The sequence below is a fragment of the Pteropus vampyrus genome, unplaced genomic scaffold (genome assembly GCF_000151845.1).
Source record: "Pteropus vampyrus isolate Shadow unplaced genomic scaffold, Pvam_2.0 Scaffold55, whole genome shotgun sequence".
Lineage (NCBI taxonomy): Eukaryota > Metazoa > Chordata > Mammalia > Chiroptera > Pteropodidae > Pteropus > Pteropus vampyrus.
Genome location: NW_011888836.1, coordinates 8,349,133 through 8,358,740, shown reverse-complemented (window position 1 = coordinate 8,358,740; position 9,608 = coordinate 8,349,133). Strand labels below are relative to the sequence as shown.

The 9,608-nt window shown below is 36.0% G+C and overlaps 1 pseudogene; it reads right to left on the bottom strand.

Annotated features, from left to right (window-relative positions):
• Nucleotides 1–5,521: 5,521 nt before the first annotated feature.
• Nucleotides 5,522–6,400, bottom strand: LOC105292293 (annotated as a pseudogene).
• Between the last annotated feature and the right edge of the window lie 3,208 nt (nucleotides 6,401–9,608).

Genomic DNA, 9,608 nt, shown 5'->3' with positions numbered 1-9,608 from the left:
TGGAGCTCTCTACGTTTCCCAAAAGTTTATTGACCATCTTTATAACCAGTGTTTTGAACTCTGCATCTCTTAGATTACTTGATTCCATTATATCTGGATCTCTGTTCTGTTCTCTCATGTGGTTTCTGCTTCTTTGTCTTTCCATTTTGGCTGCCTTTCTGTGTCTATTTCTATGTACTAAGCAAAGCTTCTAAGTCTTCTGGTCTTATTAGTGTGGATTTGTGAAGTAGTTGTCCAGTGGCACAGTCCTGTGAGGGGTTCAGCTGCAGGCCAAATTTAGTCCAAGCCTGTGCCCCTCAGGGGCCACCTGTCAAGATTCAGCAAGCAATCCACAGATGCTGTACTTATAGTTGCCTTAAAAAGCTACACCAGAAACCAAGGCCAGCTGCCTCCAGTGTGAATCTAGGTACTTCTCAGCAAGGATATACCTGGATATGGCTTGGGTGGGGCTCGAGTTGGGGTAGGAGGGATTTCAGGGAATCTTCTGGGTGGAGCGACCTCTGTTATCCAGTTTGATGATGTCACAGCTATGGCAGCACTGTGTTGGGCGCACTGATAGGAGGTAAAGCTCAACAGGGAACAATGGATACCGCCAGTACTTAGTGAGTCTTGCTTTGGCCTTCACTCCAACAATATCTCCCTGTAAGTCCCCCGTGCTCCTTGTGCACAGCCTAACAGGCACTGGTGCTCAGAGTGAGCAGGTCCATCACCATGAAAATCTGCTCGCAGACATGGCCCCTTTAAGAGGCTTCTGCCGCTGTTGCTGCCTCTGTCTCACTCAGCTACTCGGGACTGGGCAGCTCCGCGTCCTCGCACTGTCCTACCTTCTGCCGTTACAGGGTGATTTCTTGGGTTTCTCCATAGTTGTATGGCTTATTCATCTAGTTCCCAGGTGATTTTTCCTTGCTAATGCTCCTTGTTTCCATCACAACTTTGATTTGGTCGCCAGAGGGATGAACAGAGCCCCTATCATCTACGCCATTTTTCTCTCCCTTCTGTTTATTGTTTTTAAATGCCACATATTTGAGACAGTGGAAACCAAACCATCCTCTTTTGAATTCTCTCTTCGCTTGTATTTCACAAAAGTGCTTTAGAACTTAGATTTCTAACACCTGCATAGAGTATATAGATAAAAAGAAGCCCTGTGGAACCAAAGGCCCATGGAGTCCATTCCCAGGGCCACAGCATGATTCCAGGCTAATATGCCTGCCACATGCTGAGCACATAGACATGCCCAGGAGTGCTCAGAATAAGGGGGTTAGGCATCATGTGCCTTTGTCATTTATTTCTGAAAGAGCTGCTTCAAATCTTAACTCTATTTGATAGGCCAAAGGATGCTACTCGCATTTATTTGGTGACAAATTGTTTTCTGAAATCCTTACATCTGCACCTTAGTTTCTGACATAAACTGCCATTTCTAGCACAACATTGTCAAACAGAGCTGTTGTGAAGCTCCCAAGCTTGATTACCACCTGACAAATGCTTGGTGATGCTTCTTTACCCTTTATGGTTGGAAGCATGTTCAATTTATCTGACTAGCCATAGTCCATGTAGAGGTAAACTACCAGTTGAGATCCTGATTTTAGTTTGGCCAGTATGTGCATATATTCATATGCAATTACCCAGGATGATAAAAAAAACTAGTAATAAGAAACGTAACTACTCTGCCATGTCAGCTGCTAGAAAGTAATCTTAACTACATATTTTTTTTTACAGATGTAAAAAATTTACAGATTATTTACAGATGTAGGTTTTTACAGATGTAAAAATTTACAGAATATTTGCAGATGTAGGGTTTTTTTACAGATGTAAAAAATTTACAGAACATTTACAGATGTAGGTTTTTTAAAAGATAAACCACTTTTCTAAGATGTTTCATGTTTTATTATTCAACTGGCGTATGAGCCATTTTGGCTTATTTATTTGGAAAAAATATTTTAAAATATGACTCCTTGACAAGTAATTTTTTTTTTTTTTAGGTAAAGGATGAGTAAGCTATCCAGCTATTACCAACTTCTAGAATTTAAAGTTAACTCTTTAAATAACTTTCTTTAAATCTGTGGGCACCAGGCCTAGCTGGCCCAAGGGCTGGCTGTGATCCAAGGTCTGGCTGTTATCCAAGGCCTAGCTGACCCAAAGCCTGACTGGTCCAAGGTCTGGCTGGTCCAAGGTCTGGTTGTGATCCAGGCCGGTGACTAGGAGTAGGACCCCAGATTTAGAAAATATGTAAACATAATTCAGCTCATTGTATCACGTATGTGTGGCTGAAGGCCACTATTGTACTCTGCTATGTGAGGAGCCATGCAGTCCCCTAGAGAGCAGAAAGAGAGCACAGAAAGGGGAGCAGAAGAAGTATACATAATACTGTGTACCCCTGCAATAGTCTGCTCTTCTAGGAACAGAAGTGTGCTCCGCACAATAAAGTTGGTGCCTGCCATTTCATTCTCATGTCTGCCTCTGGTGCATTCTTCCAACTGGGCGTCTCACCATTGAATTTTCCCTTCTCAATCAACAATACCGCTGATACTTGGTGTAACTGACATGATTCACACGGCCCTGACAAAATCCTATTCTTGCAAACTAATTGCTTTAATTATAAAGTGTAAAAATTGGGTTCCAAAATGTAAAAATCCTAATAAGAGTCTATTTCCAAGAGGAAAATGGAAAAAAGATGGGTAACTGCAGAGTAAAAGCTATCCTGAGGTTTTTTTTTTTTACCTCCCCTAAAACATTTAGAAACCAATAAAAAATTTTGGATCCTATTAGACTCCCCAAATAAAAGTTTATAAAAGTATTTTTGTTTTTGTTAAAAAAGTTTCTAGAGAATAGGATGCTTGAAAAAGACAAACTACTACTCAAAGAAAAAAGTACCCAAAACTATTGCTAAGTTGGCAACAATAATTCAAAGAAATTGAGCTACAGAGTTTGATTTGTGTGCAATTAATATGAAACTTCTTTTTATTTATTTATTTATTTATTTATTTATTTATTTATTTATTTATTTTAATGTAAATTTTTTATTATGGTGACATTGGTTAATGAAACCCAGTAAGTTTCAGGTGTACAGTTTAGCAGTAAGGCGTATATATATTGCATCATGAATATGAAACTTCTTACCAGGATAAAATGCCTATAACAAAATTTAAGTCTCATATTTTGCAATGAAATAAGTGAAATTAACATAAGGATATTTTGGATTGGTTTAAGGTCACACTTAGAACTAAACAGAAAACCTTCAAACCTGGAAAGCAAAATGGGAGCTTTTATTAGCTGCTTCAGTCTACCATGTCTAAACAGAAATAGTTTGGAAATGACTACCTCAACAGATGCTTTGTTTCAAAATGAGTACAAGCAATTTATTATGAAAAGCCTACACCTATTTTTTTTCTCTATTCTGCTCCTTTGTCCCACCTCGTATATGCTTAAGTTTAACAAGAACTATACTTGCAACTTCTCCTAAGAGCAGAAAAGTAAGCCTGCACATTTTTTAAAAAAGAAATAGAACAAAAAATCATCAGATTTGTATGGAAGCACAAAAGACCCCAAATTGCCAAAGCCATCCTGAGAAAAAAGAACACGTCTGGAGGCATCACTCTGCCTGACTTCAAATTATACTACAAAGCGACGGTAATCAAAACGGCATGACATTGGCAAAAAACAGACACATGGACCAGTGGAACAGAATTGAGAGTCTAGAAGTAAACCCATATTTATATGGGCAAATAATTTTTGACAAAAGAGCCAAAAACATACAGTGGAGAAAGGAAAGCCTCTTCAATAAATGGTGCTGGGAAAACTGGAAAGCCAGATGCAAAAGAATGAAACTAGACTGCTGTCTATCATCACACATCAAAATTAATTCAAAATGGGTTAAGGACTTGAATTAAAGACCTGAAACAATAAAATGCATAGAAAAAAACATAGGAACCAAACTCAAGGACCTTGGACTTAAAGAGGATTTTATGAATTTGACCTCGAAAGCAAGAGAAGTAAAAGCTAAAATAAATTATTGGGACTACATCAAACTAAAAACTTCTGCTCAGCAAAAGAAATCATCAACAAGGTAAAGAGACAACCATCTGAATGGGAAAATATATTTGCAAGCAACACCTCTGATAAGAGCCTAATATCCAAATTATACAAGGAACTCATACAACTCAATAACAACAAAAAACAAACGATCCAATCGAAAAATGGGCAGAGGTCCTGAACAGACACTTCTCCCTAAAGGACGTACAAATGGCCAACAAATATTTAAAAAGATGCTCCACATCGCTAGCTATCAGGGAAATGCAAATCAAAACCACAATGAGATACTATCTCACATCTATTAGAATAGCTATAATCAACAGGACAAGTAATAACAAATGTTGGAGAGGATGTGGAGTAAAAGGAACCCTCATACACTGCTGGTGGGACTGCAAATTGGTACAGCCACTATGGAAAACAGTATGGAGATTCCTCAAAAGACCAAGAATTGATCTACCATATGACCCAGCAACCCCTCTACTGGATATTTACTCCAAAGACTTGAAATCCCATATCCAAAAAGGTATTTGCACATCGATGTTCATAGCAGCACTATTCACAGTGGCCAGGACATGGAAGCAACCAAAGTGTCCTACGATAGATGATTGGCTAAAGAAGCTGTGGTACATATGTATGATGAAATATTACTCAGCCATAAGAAGAGATGAAATACTGTTATTTGCGACAACATGGATGGACCTTGAGATAATCATGCAAAGCAAAATAAGCCAGAAAAGAAAAATTGAAAATCATGATATCAACTTATATGTGGAATATAAACCTAAAAGCAACAAAAGAATAGGACAAACAAACCGAGACTCATGGACATGGACTATAGACTAGTGGTTACCAGAGGGTAGGGGCTGGGGGAGGAAGAGGGAGGTAGAAGGTGTAAAGGGGGTTAAATATAGGGAATAGGGGGAGGGTAAAGTGGGTAAAGGGGATCAAACATATGGTAGCTGAAGGAAACTGGACTTTGGGTAGTAAACACACAATAGAATATACAGATGTCAAATTACAATGTATACCTGAAAATTATATAATTGTATTAACCAATGTTACCTCAATAAACTTAATTAAAAAATAAATTTAAAAAAAGTAAGCCTGAGCATTCGGGGGCCCTAAGAGCCTTTTCTCTGGAGGATCATGGCCCCTTATGTTTCAACACAGGTTTAAAGACTTTGGGGGAAAAGATTAACTTGGCTATTAGTTTCCTCATCAAAAGCCATCCATCAGACAGCTATTAACCAGGCAATTAACCTGACTTCTCAGGTAATGATTAACCACTCCTGCCAAAAAATAACCCTTAAATTTTCCTATAGAAACCTTTATTCTGAATTTGTTGATGCTTAAGAAAAACAGCTTTGCTCATGATTCATTGTACCCTGGACTTATGATACCAACTTGTATTCGACCAGCTAGGAATGAGGTCAAACTGCTTCCTCCTTAGAAGGTTTAGTCAATCGATAAATGACACAATTGATGATTTCTCTCATGTAATCTTTAACTAGAACTCATAAGGTGCATTGATTATGCCCCAAGAGCTGAGAGACCGGTGGTCATTCACACGGGCACCTCTGAAAAGATGTCAATTTCCTATGCGTTCTACCTAGCTTTTTTTGGAAAACATTGGAAAAAGACAGAAATTCCCCACCAATCTGAGGCTGCATGTGAGTTTTTACAACACAGACTGGAAAAAACAAGATTCCCAACACAGCACTCGATAGACCTCCGCAGATAGTCATTGACCAAATGAGCACTGTGAGTCGGTGTGGTAGGCAGATGCTTCTTAACGGGACCTCGAAGGCTGAAAGAAAGGACATTGCTGAATCCATTACACAAAAGAACGGGTAACAATCCTTGATAACTCTCTCCAATCCCATGGCATTTCAGTTCCTTGAAAGCCTGATAAGTATCAATTTACCATGATGCTTATGGTCTTGAAGCAGTGTTTGAACTCTTCCCAAAACAATAAAAATGGCTTCTGTTGTTCCTGCAAGTAATGCTGCCATGCTACAGGTTGTGGACTCTGGAGTACTGATACACTTATGGAGAAGGCGAAATCCTCATACAGACCAAACATAAGTGCCAGTGTAGTTGTCTTCTGCGTTAATGGAGGAAGGATTCCTGGATACAAGTTTTGAAATCTAGCCCTCCTCAACTGAGGCCCTGGTTTTGATTCCATACAGCTTTTGCTGAAAGAAGACCTTCCGAATGCGAAATGTGATTGCTACATTGTTGAAAGTTGCACAGCATGCACAGCAGCCACACAAATAATGCTTCCTTTCACCAACATGCAAATGTGAGGTGATATATCTTGTTTTGAAGATGTCATGATCGGCGACTTTTCACAAGCTTCTGAATCCATCATTTGACTTAAGATCTTTCTTCTTCATGAAGGATATATTTTTTTAACTTCTAAAGCACCATATGGGCCTAACGTTTTGGGGATGGTAGTTTTTTGATAACTCTCTCAATTTCTCCCATTGTTAAGATCTATTAGGTTCTCTCTTCTGGAGCCAATTTTGATAACTGAATTTCCCATCCCTGCAGATGCCAAGCTCCCCGCAGGCACAGACTTGATTAAACCCAGTAGCAAGGTGTAGGGTGACACTCTTCGTGGTTAGAGCCCAATTCCTGAGCCTCAAAATGTATTTATATTCTTCAAGATTGTCATGAGTATTTGGGGGATTTTGCATTTCCACATAAGTTAAGAAACAACTTGTCAATTTCCACAAAAATTGAGATTGAATTGAATCTATGGATCAATTTAGAAGAAAAATGGCATCTCTATAATATTGTCTTCCAATCCATAACCATGGTTTATTATCTATTTCTCTCAATAGTACTTGAAGTCTTCTGTGTAGAGATTTTGCATATCTTGTGTTTGATTTACCTTCAGGTATGTGAGAATTTTAATGTTATTAAAGAGTATTTAAAAAAATATTTTATTTTCTAATTGTTGCAGACATATGAGAATACAGTCTAGTTTGGTATAAACTTTGACCATGGAATCTTGGTAAACTTTCTTTTTAGTTCTAATTGTAATAGTTTATGGATTATTTTAATTTTTAACATACACAATAATATTGCCCATGAATAATGACAGATTAATTTCTTCCTAATGTTTTTCTTTTTCCATTCTCAATAATTTCCAAAACGATAAATAGAAGTCATGATAGCTATTACTTGTATTGTCTCTGATATCAATGGAAAGCTTTCAGTAGTTTAACATTAAGTATGTTTGTCTTTTTTTTTGTAGTTAAACTTTATCCAATTTAAGAAGTTTTCTTCTATTTCTAGTTTGCTAACCATTTTTTTCTTTTTAAATTATCAATGGATATTGAATTTTATCAAGTGTTTTCTTCAGTTATTGATGATGGTCATATGATTTATCACTGTTATTTAAAAAAATCTTAAAAAATCCAACTTGGTTGTGAGTGTTGAATTGGTTTGCCAATATTTTGTTTAAGATTTTACATTTGTTTATAAGTGAGACTGGCCTCTAAATTTTCTTGGCAAGTTTTATATCAAGTTTATGCTGGCCTCATAAAATGAGTGAGAAGTGTTTTTTAAAATTTCTGGTAGTTTTTATGTAAGATCGGTATCATTTATGCCTTAAATAAAAGAATTTTCTGGCAAAGCTATCTGAGCCTGGGGTTTTCATTGTGGGAAGGCTTTAATTACAAATATAGTTTCTTCATTAGGTATGAAATTATTCTACATTTTTGTATCATTACATTAAGTTGTGTTTTTCTAGGAATTTGTCTACTCTATCTACAATTTTATAAATTGTCTTAGTCTGTTCAGGCTGCTGTAATAAAATACTCCAGACTGGGTGGCTTATAGACAACAAATGTATTTCTCACAGTTCTGGAACCTGGAAGTCTGAAATCAGGATACCAGCATGGTCAAGTGATGACTCTCTTCTGAACCAGAGACTTCTTGTATCTTTACATGGCGAAGGGGGTGAGGGATTTCTGTTGGATTTCTTTTATAAGACACTAATCCCATTCATGAGGGTTCTACTCTCATGACCTAATTACCTCCCAAAGGCCTCATATCCCAATACCATCATTTTGGGGGTGTTGGGATTTAACGTATAAATTTGGTTATGTCTTTTCTAACTTTTATTTTTAACTAATGTTGTTAGAAACCTATTCATTTATTTATTCTTTTCAAAGAATCAGTTTTCATTTTGTTAATATTCTCTGCTTTACATTTTCTTTGTATTGTTTTCTGCTTTTGTTTATTTTCTTCCTTCTATTTTCTTTAAGTGTAAACTTGCTATTTTTCTATTTTTTTTGAGATGGAGATTACTTACATATTTATTTAAGGCTTATAAATTTACTATTAAATAAGCTCTGGAATATTTTCTCAAATTTTGATACATAGTATTTTTAAAAAATAAATATCACTAATCTCAAAATGTTAAAAAATTATTGCAATTTCTTCTTTGACAGTTGTTTTTCAGAGGTACTTAATTTCCAAATTTTTAGCAATTTTCTGGCTGATTTTGCTTGCTGATTTTTAGTTGAAATTTATTTTGATCAGAGAAAATATTTCATATAATTTCAAATATCAGAAATTTGTTGAGGTTACTTTAAGAACAGTATATGATAAAATTTAGCAAATACTCTGGGTATACAACAAACAATATGTATTCTGCAATTGTTGGAAACAATATGTATGTCAATTAGGTTAATTTTTAATCATGTTATTAAATCTTCTATATGTTTACTAACTCTTGTCTGATTTCTCTTTTGGTTACTGAAAGCAGAGAGTTAAAATATTCTACAACAATTACAAATTTGTCTGTTTTTCCTTTTAATTGTCAGTTTTCTTTAATAAATTTTAGGATACATTAAGTGTACACAATTTACAATTTACCAATGGATTGAGACTTCTGTGTGTAGACAATTATACTCTTAATAAAATTTCTCTATGAGACAAAAACAAGTAGTCCAATTAGGCAGATGCATATGGTTCACATAAGTGGAATGTGGAGGAAAAGTTTGGGAGAAGACAAAAGTTATTGAATATTTTTGGTGAGAGTGGCGATAAGGGCAGAGCTGAGCTTTAAGAATCTTAATGTGGCTGGTTGTATTACGTAGAGTGGATTGCATAGAATAGAGATGGAAGTGGAGCAAATGTATTGGAGCCTGTTGTAATAGTTCAAGTCAGTGTTTTCCAACAATGAGTAATAATTCACAAGAGGCTCATTCTAAAGAGGATATTGGAGTCTATTTACATATATCAGCGAAGAAACTAATTATTTGAATTTTTCTTCTTATATGGGAAAATTTATATGGGAGGAGGTTGAAAGCCTCCTCATTTCTATCCACTGAAAACATGAGGAAATTAAGAGAGATCAGATGAAAATGCTTATAAGTCAGTTACTCAGATTTATTATTCTGTTTTATTCTTAATCATATGTTGTTTAATTCATACCCGTAGTTAACCATTAGTTTAAAATCAGGAAACATAAAGAATGTTGATATTGAAATATGGCAATTTAATGAAAGGGATACAATTATAAAATGCAAATTCACTGCAAGATGATTTTTCACAAGTCTGTA